We start from the raw sequence: 12942 nt of genomic DNA on the forward strand, positions 1-12942 counted from the left end.
TAATTTGAATGAAGAAGAATGGAAGGCGCTTTCTTCTTATGTAAGAAAGCTTGAGAAGGACAAGGTTAGGAAAGCTTCATCTAGGAGTTCTAGTAGGTCTCGCGCTAGCGAGTTTGAAGTTGATAACCCTGTTGTAGACGTAGCGCCTTTACCAGTTTCAGCCCCTGCTTCCTGCACCGAATACCCGAAGATGCGCCTTCGGAGGTGGACACTATGAGAGCCACTATTCGCAGCATGGAGCTGAAAATTAAAGTGCTAGAAGGTAAGAGTGATAGCAATTTGTGCAGTGATCTCCCCAGTGCAGTGGAGGGTGCGTCTGATCGGCTCCCTAATGCTTCTAGGCCTAGACCTCTTCCAGACTCCCAGACCCAGTGGAGGAGGAAAGTCGAAAGCCGCAGGAAGGTTAGGGAGAACCCCCACCGGTCAGGCGTCCCCTCGGTAGCGCCTGATGTTCGATCCCAGGCTACCTTGGATCGCGCCAAGAGAGAAGTCTTACGGCAATGCTTCTCGTCTTCGCCTTCTCCTTCGCCCAAACGTGGTTGGAGCTCCTCGGAAGCTTCTCGGCCATCGAAGAGAGCCTGGCAGGCTTCTTCCGCTCTCCCCTCCAGCCCTGAAGTTTTTTCGGAAGATCCTGCATTGGATGTCAAGAAACCGAGGATTTCTTTGGAGTTTCGCTCTCCTAATAAGGATCGAGCTGCGTCTCCCGTGAAGGACTTTGTTAAGTCTCCTACACGTGTGTTGGCTAGTCTGCAGGCGCAGATTACGGCTCTGGCTGCTCCTTGATTGTGACCGCTGGTCGTAGGAAGGACGTCTCGCTCCCGGTAAAGAAGTCCAGGCGCTCTTCTCCAGGCTTACGCTATTCGTCAGTAACCGCCCTCTCTCCAGGAGTGGATCGTAGTACGAGGCGCTCTTCAAAGGACAGGCGCTCTCCTGCGGACATCGTTTCTCCGTCGGACAAGGGGCATGCTTCCCGTAGACGAGCCTCTCCTGACAGGCGCTCGTCTCGAGACAGGATCTCTCCCGCTGGCAGACGCCAGGAGCCTGGTAGGCGTTTTTCTCATGGTAGCCGCTCTCCTTCAGGCTTTCGCTCTCCTGTGACCAGACGCCCTTTGGTAGACAGGCGCTCTTCTCCTGTCAGCCGCCCTTCGCTTAGCAGGCACCAAGAGCCTGGTAGGCGCTCTTCTCCTTCAAGGCGCTCTTCTCCCGATTTTCGCTCTCCTCGAGTTAGGTGCCGGGATTCTGTCAGACGCTTCTCGCCTGGTAGGCGCTCGTCGCAGAGATTCGCTCTCCTCGCAGCAGGCGCCAAGAGCCTGATAATCGCTTCCCGCATGACAGGCGCTCTTCGCCAGGCAGCCGCTCTCCTTTAGACAGGCGCCAGGAGCCTGATAGACGCTTTTCGCCTAATAGGCGCTCTTCGCCTGATAGACGCTCTTCGCCTAATAGGCGCTCTTCGCCTGATAGGCGCTCTTCGCCAGATTTTCGCCCTGCGTTCGTTAGGCGCCAAGAGCTAGAATGCGCCCTCATCCTGACAAGAAGGAGTTTTCAGGCAGAAGCTCAACGGAAGTTATAACTTCCCCGGTTAGATGTCAGAGTTCTTCCAGACGTTCTTCCAAGGATGGACTCTCGGCTGAGGACAAGACAGCCTTTCATCGTAAGGATCGTGAAGGATCTTCGGCGGAAGAAGAACAGGATCCCTCGGAAGAAGAAATAAATTCCTAAAGATTCCTCCGTTTCTTCATACAAGCGGTTGACGGACCTGTTGCTTCAGGAATTTGGAGACGCCCTTTCTCCTGTCGCCCCGCCCTCGCCTCTTTCGTTATTTTCGACTTCGAAACTTCGAAGGTTTCATCCTGTGTCAGGATGAAGCCTGCAATCTCTATGAAGAAGCGCTTAGAGGTTTTTGGTGAGTGGCTTCTTTCGAAGGAAGAGAAAGGGAAGACGGTGTTCTCTTTCCCTCCTTCTAAGCTCACTGGGAAACTAGGATTCTGGTATGAATCGGGAGAACCCTTGGGCCTCGTTCTTCCATCCTCGGCAGACTCGGACTTCTCTTCACTGGTGGATTCCTCTCGACGCTCTGCCCTCATGTCTGCTAAGACGACATGGGGGATGAATGAGCTTGACCAACCTGTTGAAGGGAATGTTCCGAGTCCTGGAGGTGTTTAACTTCCTAGACTGGTCTTTGGGCGTTTTGGCCAGAAGACGCAGACCCCGGATTCCATTTCTCCTGAGGATCTTATCAGTGTTCTCACGTGTATGGACAAGGCAGTGAGGGATGGATCGAGTGAAGTAGCTTCACTTTTTGGAGCGGGAGTGATCAAGAAGAGATCTGTGTACTGTTCGTTCCTGACGAAATCAGTATCGCATGCTCAGAGAGCCTCTCTCCTGTATTCTCAGCTCTCTCCTCAACTCTTCCCTAAGAAGATCGTTCAGGATGTTTCTTGTGCCCTTTCAGCTAAGGCTACACAGGACATGCTAGCCAGTCTACCAGGAAGCCTCACTCTTCTTTCCAAGCTAAAACCAAGAGAGAGACTCCAGTTAGGCAGGAGCCCTTTCGAGGAGTCCCTCCTGCCAGAGCTTCTTCCTCTAGAGGAATCTAGACCACTAAACGAGGGAAGACCTTCTCTAGATCCATCAGAGGGAAGAAGTAGGATTCAAGTCCTCCAGACATCAGTGGGTGCCAGACTTCTGAAGTTTGCCGACGTCTGGGCCCAGAAAGGGGCGGAAACAAAACCTGGTCACTCTCGATTGTCCGCAAAGGCTACCTCATTCCCTTCTTATGCAAGACCACCGTTGACGACGACTCCGAGGGAGTTGGTAGCCAAGTACAAGGACCCCATCATGAATCAAGCCCTCTCTCTAGCAGTAGATCTTATGCTGGAGAAGGAGGCGATAGAACTAGTGAAAGATCCTCATTCTGCGGGTTTTTTACAACAGACTGTTCCTAGTTCCCAAGAGCTCAGGAGGATGGAGACCGGTTCTGGATGTAAGCGCCCTGAATGTCTTCGTAGAAAAAAGGAAGTTCGCCATGGAGACAACTTCTTCAGTGTTGGCGGCTCTTCGTCCAGGGACTGGATGGTGTCCCTAGATCTTCAGGACGCTTACTTCCATGTGCCTATCCATCCTTCTTCACGGAAGTTTTCTAAGATTCATGATGGGAGGGAAGATCTTCCAATTCAGGGCCTTGTGCTTCGGCCTTTCGACAGCCCCTCAAGATTTTCACGGGTTTAATGAAGAATGTAGCGCAGTGGCTACATTTGGAGGGAGTGAGGCTGTCTCTCTATCTAGACGATTGGCTGATCAGAGCAAGCTCACAAGAAAGATGTCTGGAGGACCTACAAAAGACACTGACTTTAGCAAGTTCGTTGGCTTCTGGTAAACTTCCAGAAGTCACAATTAATCCCCAGTCAAGAGCTGATATATCTGGGGATTCGGATGGTTCTCCGGATTTTCGGGCATATCCGTCACCAGAGAGGATTGCTCGTTGCCAAGAGAAACTAACGACCTTCATAGAGAAAGATGCATGCACAGCGAGGGAGTGGATGAGTCTGTTGGGGACACTTTCCTCGCTGGAGCAATTCGTTTCTCTAGGAAGTTGCATCTCAGACCTCTCCAATTCTTCCTTTACCGGAACTGGAGGTGTCTCTATCTAGACCTGGAATTCTCCTTCAGGATATCAAAAGGAATCAAGAAGGACCTTATGTGGTGGACAGATCCTCTCCGATTTGCAGAAGGTCTGTCTCTGTACATGCCAAACCCGAACCAAGTATTGTTTTCCGACGCGTCGGAGACGGGTTGGGGTGCGACCCTAGGGTCAAGAGAAAGTGTCAGGCACCTGGGAGGGGGAACAGGTGTCCTGGCACATCAACAACAAAGAGTTGATGGCAGTGTGGTTGGCGTTAAAAGCCTTCGAGCCCCACGTCCGAAATGCTATAGTTCAGGTCAACTCGGACAACACCACAGCCTTGGCTTACATAAGAAAGCAGGGGGGGACACACTCTTTCTCCCTGTACGAAACAGCGAAGGACTTGCTGTTGTGGTCTCAGGCAAGGAAGATCGTTCTCCTCACCAGGTTCGTACAGGGAGAAGGAATGTCAGAGCCGATCTCCTGAGCAGGAGGAATCAAGTGCTCCCCTCGGAGTGGACTCTGCACTCAGAAGTTTTCCAGGACCTGTGGAGGTTATGGGGCAGACCTCATATCGACCTTTTTGCGACAGCAAAGAACAAGAGAATAGACCTCTACTGCTCCCCGATCTCGGACCCAGGAGCAGTGTCAGTCGATGCTTCCTTCTAGACTGGAGAGGTCTGGACGTCTATGCTTTTCCTCCATTCAAGATTCTGAGTCAAACACTCAGAAAGTTTGCGGCCTCGGAAGCGACAAGGATGACGCTGGTAGCTCCATTCTGGCCGGCCCAAGATTGGTTCACAGAGGTACTGGAATGGCTAGTGGACTTTCCAAGAGCTCTTCCACAAAGAGTAGATCTGCTCAGACAACCCCACTTCGACAGGTATCACAGAAACCTCCCCGCTCTCAATCTGATTGGCTTTCGACTGTCAAAAGTCTTGTCAGAGCGAAGGGGTTTTCAGCTAAGGCAGCGATAAGGCTATCGCATCAGCTAGAAGGCCCTCTACCCTTAGTGTCTACCAGTCGAAGTGGGACGTCTTTCGCCGTTGGTGCAGAAACCAGAAGCTTTCCTCTTCCAGTACCTCTGTGACCCAAATCGCAGATTTCCTGGTTTTTCTCAGGGAAAAATGCGGTCTTGCAGTTCGACATCAAAAGGATATCGGAGCATGTTAACAGCTGTTTTTAGGCACAGGAATTTAGATATCTCCAACAACAAAGATCTACATGATCTGCTAAGATCTTTTGAAACTTGCAAGAAACCCTCGTCTCAAATTCCGAGCTGGAACCTGGATGTGGTTCTTCGTTTCCTGAGGTCCTCGAAGTTCGAACCCTCCCCAGTCATCTTCTTTCAAGGATCTTACGAAGAAGGCTCTGTTTCTTTTGGCTTTAGCATCTGCCCAAAAGAGTTAGTGAGCTTCATGCTCTAGAAGGAAGGGTAGGTTTCAAAGGAGATTCCGTGATTTGTTCCTTCCTTCCTTCTTTTCTAGCTAAGAACGAGAACCCCTCAAATCCTTGGCCAAGGAGTTTTGAGGTTCCAGGCTTAGCTCCCCTGGTATGGGGAAGAGCCAGAAAGAACTCTTTGCTCTGTGAGGACTTTAAGATACTACCTCCAGCGAAAGAAGTCTCTTAAGGGCATTAAGGACAGACTTTGGTGCTCTGTTAAGGATCCCAGTAGACCATTGTCTAAAAATGCTTTGTCCTTCTTTATTAGAAGCCTCGTGAAGGAAGCACATTTGGCTTGCGGTGAGGATCACTTCAAGCTTTTGAAAGTCAAGGCTCACGAGGTACGAGCCATTGCGACGTCCTTGGGCTTTCAACAAGAATATGTCACTCCAGAATCTGATGAAAGCAACATTCTGGAGATGCAATTCAGTATTCGCGAACCACTACCTTAGAGACGTCAAGATTACTTACGAGAAGTGCTTCGCGTTAGGCCCGTATGTATCGGCGGATTCGGTGCTGGGGCAGGGAGCTAAAAGCATATCCTTTGTAAATTTTTTCCCCTATTTGTGTTGTGTTTTTTATGGTTGTTTGAAAGAGGATGCGGGTAGGCATCTCTTTCTATTCGTATTGCTAACATTTAGAATGGTTAGGTGATCTGTTTGTGCTAGAGCTCCCTGCATTGGTAGTGGTCAGGCTCTGTCATTTAAGAGGGCGAATCCCCATTGACATGATCCGACTTGGATTCTACTGAGTAAGTGGATATCAAATCCCTTCGTAGACCCCAAAGAGTCTTTTCAGCTGTAGGTCACGCCCTTTGCGCTGTAGCTCTTCAGGCTTTGCAGACTAATAGACAGTAACTATGAAGTCTTCAGCCTTATCAGGTAAGAACCAAGGTTTGTTAGTATCCTACAACAGATGTTGTTTCCCCTTTTTCCTTGTTACCTCTGTCTTTTTCCCTCCACCAAGGGTGTCAATCAGCTAAGTATATATCTGGCAGGAAAGTTCATGTACAAAAAATGATATTGTTATTTTACAATAAAGTTTTGTACATACTTACCTGGCAGATATACGATTGATGGCCCTCCCAGCCTCCCCTCAGGAGACAGGTGGAAGAAAAATTATGACTGGAAAGGGGGATTGGTTCATACACCTGCCACCCAGCGGCGGGTGGGGTAGATCACCTGACCTACCTGTCGCATTTGCCGCGAGTTTTTGAATTCTGTCGTGACGTCAGAGACGTAAGCTAAGTATATATCTGCCAGGTAAGTATGTACAAAACTTTATTGTAAAATAACAATATCATATTAACAGACTAAATAAATAGTCCATGTAAATATGAATTTATGTTACACATGACTAATTTACTTAAGAGTGATTGGTTATCCCTAGCTACCCTACTATAGTTTGGTTGAACGGATATGAACTTATACTTACAGGCTAGGAAAATGTTTATGGAATATTACACATACACTTTTTTATGTAAAATCCCTTATAAAAATGTTATAAGCATATCTAAAGCACTGTATGTATAAACTTCATGAATGTTTAGTACAAATTGCAAAGAAATCTGTTGTTTTTATGGAGTAATGATAAAATCCAGAATATGGTGCTATTCTAGAGTTTGCTTTAGCAGAAAACGACAGTAATAGTGAGGATGCACTGAATTCTTTTGTTATTGCCACTGTTTAGGAACTGTAAATATTACATGCTTGTCATTCCTCCAGTAAGTGTAGAATACACCAACCCCTGAATTTCTTTAGCTTAGAATTTTTCTTTATGTAAACAACAAAGAAGATGTGAAAACAAGGTTCAGGTTTTGCACTCTTAAATTTAACAGTTCCAATAAGAATATAAACCAAGACATTTATTGATGAAGATTACCTCTGGTGAAAGCGGCTCCAGTCGTTTAAGTTTGGTAGTTTAGCAGCTTCAGGTGGGTGACAGGGGCTCTTACTCAATCACTCGACTATCAGTTTTCTTTAGCCAGCTTTTCTGTTGAAGCCGTTTTCTGTTTTATCTGAAATGAATGGTTGTGACTGATTTTATTTGTTGTGAGAATGAGGATAGTTTCATTTGTGTGGAAGATTGAACCACATGCGTGTCCTGGCTGTGACCTTGTGCACACATTTATGCATGGTCTGCATTGCCCCTTGATGTTAGCATGCATGGTTTACCTCTCCTTAGCTAGGGAGTGTTGTTGATTATGCCATCCTCATAAATTTGTCTTCATGAGTGTGTCACACAAGGATGGCTAACTCATGTGCCAGACTTCTACTAAACTATTAGGGTAGTTATTTTTAAGAGAAGGAGTAACATGATCGTTTCCAAGGACTAAAGGTAGTCTTTCTGCCATTCTTTATCCTAGGGCTTGGAAATTAGATGCATCCATGTGTCCTTGGGATGCCTTTCCCACATATATTGGCTTGATCAGACAAGCTGTACAGAAAATCTAAACTGCTGTTTTTTTTTTTTTTTTATATGAAGTTTGATGGCACCCGTTTGGCTGCAATGGCATGGTTCACTATCCCTCTAGCTTTACTAATGGACCTCCCCACAACTTCCTTTCATTAGGAGAAGCTCTTTTGCATATTCTACAAGATTGTAGAAATGATAGATCTTCACTCCCATAAGTTACCTATGAAGGCTCAGAAGTTGAGGTTTTTAAGCAGAAGCAGAAACATTAACCCCAAAATTTTGTGTCTATCCTTATTGTTTTTTTTAAATACAAATGGAATTTAGTGTGGTTTATGCAGTGAAAGGTATATTGATGTGATTAATGCCACTATTCCACTCTTTTGGCTTTGTAAGAATAAAAATAATATTGGTCCCTGCTGTTAGAACCTGTGGATCCGCATTCAACATGGATTCTTCACTAGGACTACAGAGATCATGTCAACATCCTTAGCCAGACAGGTATTATTTGCCTCTTAAAAGAAATATACATGCTCATAATTTAATGTGTGCAACTTACAATTTCATCAAGATAATATTACTTATCTAGGTTTCCATTTCAGAAATACAGGTGTGTAGAGTTATCTCACTTAACATGGTTTCCATTTTGCATGAACAGGTCAGGAGGCTGTTTCTTAGTTTGAACTTTGAAGCTTTTTATTTGGTTACCAAACTATGTAAATCAGCTGAATTTAGGGTATCAACAGTTCCATTTTCTCCCTCCAAATCAGCAATTCACCCTATTATTATGATGAATTTGTGGTGAAAATGTTTCTTTCAACTTTTGCATACAAACCTATTATGATAAAGAGTTCTGCCTCCTAACCACGCTCCCAACAACAACAAATCAGAAGTTATATATTTGGCTGTTTGATACCCATGGATCTCTCAGCACATTGATAAGGCTAGAGCATTTCCACAAAATGTGGTAAATTTTAGGCAATGGGTTTGTGTTGAAAAACTTTTAAAAATTGGTTACCATATAATTTTCAGACAATCTTTTAGGTAGCATTGAATATGCAAAGGTATCTCAAACTTAGGACCCCTGTATTCGCGGGAGAGAGGTACCAGACCCTCCTCCCTGCAAATAGCTAAAATCTGCAAATACCACTTAAAACCCCCTTTAGAATGCATAGAACTGACCATTTTAATAGTTTTTCACAATAAGTGCATTTATTCGTGAAGATTATATGAAAATACAGTAATTTGTGAATATTTCTCAGTGAAACATACAGCAAATAGGCGAATTTTATGTGAATAATGGGTATATACAGTCCATAGAAAAATCCGCAAATAAGCCAGTATGTGAATGAGTCCACGTTAGAAGGGAAAGTCTATAATCTTTAGCAGAACTTTCCATATATAATCATAAATTGACATTATTAAAAGTGTTTTCTCAGATATTGATGGCTAAGTACACAAGGTTGCTATATTTCAGCCATGTCAAAGAACAAATGGGAGCAAGTCCAGTTCTTTAAGGACTACATTTTTCTAATAACATGAATCAGTGGGAATATATATCATACTTGCTGAGCTACTGTTTACTTTAAAATGTTGCTTAATTAGTTAATATTTTTGTTGCTTTTACAGTTTATCCATCATTAGACATCTCTGATGATGAAGATTTCCCAGTGTTTAAGCCTAGAGGTAAGAAGAAAGAAGATGAGGCTTGGAATCCAAAGGCTAGAGTGCGTGTATCAGGCCCTCGACCAGAACGTCCCATGAGACAAGGAGTTAGAAGACAAGCCGTAGAGAAAGGATTAGAACAAGCAGCAGCAAGAAGACAAAATTTACCTGTAAGCTTTACAGTTTGCTTCACAACTTATATTTTAACAAGCTTGCTATGTAAGGCATATAGTGCGAAAGTGGTCTAACCTGCCCGATGTTAATTTTGAGTAATTAGCGGTCAAAGTTAATTACTGATTACCACCGAATAAATTGGTGCAATGTATTACTATTATACATCAAATTAAATGTTTAGGCTAGATCTTTCATGCCATTGAGTTTTTAATAAATTTATATACCTATATGTTCTTTGTTATGGTCAAAATTTTTTATTTACTCTCCAGCCCTGCACTCTATTTTTCCCAGAAAGTCATGGTTTTAGGTTCATTTTTAAAGATTTTATGGAATAAGCCGGAAACCGGTAGAATTATTAATAAACTTGTGAGATCCAGGGATTTTTGGCACCTATACCAGTTCATGGGGTATGTAGTACCCAGAATGCCCTTGGCGTCCCGTGACCCGACAGTTACTTTCTTACCACCTTTAAGCCCGACAGTTACTTTCTTACCACCTTTAAGACAGGACGTGATTACTTTCTGTTTTAAAGCCGTTTACTGTATATTTAAATTCGGTAGGACTTTTATGATATGTTGGTATGATATCCTGAAAGATAAATTATATGAAGTAGGTAACACTTTATATAACTTAAGCTTGTCTACAAAATGTTTATTATATTTTGAACAAAAAATTTTTATGAAGAGTCTGTACCTGAGGTGAAAACTTGAGCATAATATTTTTTACATTTAAATCCAAAATTACTGTTAGCATTATATACAGGTAATATAAATTTCTCTTAAATGTTTCTCTTGAATTTCTTTGAATGTTTTATTCAGATTAATGGTACTGTACTTTGTGGGGCCTCTTTTACAAGACAATCATAAATTTTACCAACTTATATGTTTTTTTCTAATAAATAATTTTATTTTATTTTGTAAAATTATAATTAATGCTTACACAATATCAAAACAGATAAGAAATAAAATCAGTAACAAATTCTTAGCATATTTGTTGAAAAATATTTACGTAAATTTACCAGAATAAAGATTCAGTAACTTTATTTTTACATGTTTTTTTCCTAATATAAATCTTTGCACTTTCTTTGTGAAAATTACATTTACAACCGACATATATCGTAAAAGACAAGAACAAAAATGAACAGCAACCCCATGGTATATTCACAAGCAAATTTACAAAAAGACTTCATGTGACAGAGACATACATTTTCCCTTGAAGTTACAAGCAGAACTGAAGTCCTGAGATTGCTGATTCATGGTTTTAGCCTGTGTAAAAGTTTCTATTAGTGAGTTTATGGGTTATAGAAGTATTGGCACCTCTTTCACTGCTTTACTTCATTCACTTAATTAATGTACTGTTTTTCAACTGAATTTACGTTGCATCAGTATACTATATGGAATGTCTAAATATTTATGTAATTATTGTTTCCTTAATCATGCAAAATATTTTTGCAGGTTGCAAAAAGAGCTTATCACAGAAAGAAACAACGAAGTTTAGAATCGCAGCCAAGTACATCCCTAGGATCGCCGAATCTTAAAGGTGTTTCTAAAAGTAAGTTGCTTAATAAACTTTAAGGAAATTTTTGTTGGTTTAAAATTTCTATCATGTGTATATAATTGGTAGTCCACAATTCCCTTTTTGTCAGTGTGATCTGTGAAGGGAATAAGCTATTTCAGTGGATTCTGTAAACAGCAATCCACATGGCAGATCCTCTTATATGTGCCTGGCTGGCTGAAATTTGTCTTTGCTTCTAAGTCATTTGCGTTACTGAGTTCATTCCTTAGCATTTATGACTCTACCAGAGAACACATGAGTCTTACTGACTTGCCTCAAAGTGCAAAAAGCCTCCTAACCCTCCCTCCCACCCCAAAAACAAAAAACCATCTATAGTGTAAGATCCAGTAGATTGTCTTCATAAAAGGATTCATATGGGCTTGGCGAGAAAGGTCACAAATAGGAGCTTAGACAAACTTCTGAAGAACCTCCTCTTCAAAATGCAAGCAACTCAAGTTCCACAGATGAACACACATCAAGTCAGTGAATCTCAAGACCAGAGAAGGGCAGATCTATATCCTTGTTTACTGATACCAATAAGTTACTTGCAAAAGTTGACAGCAGGAATTATGGAGAAGGTTGTTAGGAATGTTGAAAATTTGGAATGGAAAATCAAGTTTAGGGTGACCAGAAATGAAGCAAGAAGTTGCTTTGTGGAAATTGCCATATAGATTCTATGGGAGAAAGGATAAAGGTGAATTTGATTATGTATATATATATTTATAATACATGCTTGGGATTGTAATATATGAATAGTAAATGGGAGTTATGGTACCCAATGAAAGTAGTTTACATCAGCATTAAAAGGAAGTAACCAAGTAAGCAGCTACCCAGTCAAAGTAGTGGCATATGAGCGATAAGTTTGAGTGAGTGTTTATATGTGAAATCTTCCCAAGGTTACAGGCAGTGTTGTCACCTTAGTATATATTGAATCACTTTATCTTGATTTATTTTCATAACCTATCTGGGGGGAAAAACAGCTTTGTTGAATTTGGGAACAAACTACAATTATGTCAGCTATTACAGTATATTCAAAAGGCAGTAATTTTTAGTACTTAGTTTACTTAGTTTAATGGAAAATAATATTAGTAGATGGCAACACTGGTTACACTTCAGTTTCCCAATGTGTCTGTTGCTAGATTTTTGATGAGCAAGGAAAACATTAAAAGGAGAAAACTTATACTTTTTTGGCCATCAGTATACGCAGCAAATTAAGGGCTAAGCTTTCAGCATTCATTTTGGTAGTTGGAAAAGTCAGGTTTGATGCTTATATGTTTAGAGATGGGTTAAGGTCCAGAAATTTGTGTGTAGGTGTGAAACAGATAGTATTGTAGATTTAATATACACAATAAGCAGACAGTCATACCTCGTGCATTTGTGTTTCTGGATTTCCAAAATTCTCATTGGAATCTAATTTGCATCTAGGAATTTTTCACAGATCTGCTTACAGTACATACATTTTCTTTATTTTATTGACTTGTACTTTTGTTATATGACTTTTGTGACATATGAAGTTTACCTTCCTGACAAAGGCAAAGAAAACGTCAGTCGTTAAGTTTACCGTACCATTCGTTACTTGGTTTTGCCATACTGTGAGCGCTATTTAAAATAACTGCAGCCAATGAATAAGTGTAGGGTAACATTAGTATATCGTACTGAAATGCACTTGTGTGGCAAACACCCATTAGGTAATACTGGACTATTTTTATGTCAACCATTTCCTTTTTTAGGGTAATATATTAAGGTAAGTTTCAGATGAAATTAAAGTGTTTTGAGACCATGATTTGGGGCGTATTTAGGGTTTAAACTCTAGAAATAAGCTTTTATTAGCATTTATACTTCTTAATGGAAATGTAATTGAAATTAGCCTAAAATCACAGTGGGATATTCTTTTAGATTGATTGTTAGTGGGTGATGTAAAGGTAATTGATATTGAGTGCAAAAAGGCAACAAGTTTTAGAATTCTTGGTTGCCCTAGGTTTGTGAATAATAAGAGGAGATGGTTTTTGAGGGTACCTAACTTGTTATTAAAAGCAGAACCATCTTTAAAAATAATTGGTTTACTGTGATTT

General features: G+C 41.8%; 1 protein-coding gene and 1 pseudogene across 1 annotated transcript in view; one reads left to right on the plus strand and one right to left on the minus strand.

The window, feature by feature from the left end:
* LOC135210649 (lysine-specific demethylase 7B-like) overlaps positions 1-10890 on the plus strand; it is a 111833-nt pseudogene extending 100943 nt beyond the window's left edge.
* LOC135210947 (exosome complex component RRP4-like) overlaps positions 1-12942 on the minus strand; it is a 602376-nt gene that overhangs the window by 478604 nt on the left and 110830 nt on the right.

Source organism: Macrobrachium nipponense, chromosome 4 (assembly GCF_015104395.2).
Source record: "Macrobrachium nipponense isolate FS-2020 chromosome 4, ASM1510439v2, whole genome shotgun sequence".
In the NCBI taxonomy this organism is placed as follows: domain Eukaryota; kingdom Metazoa; phylum Arthropoda; class Malacostraca; order Decapoda; family Palaemonidae; genus Macrobrachium; species Macrobrachium nipponense.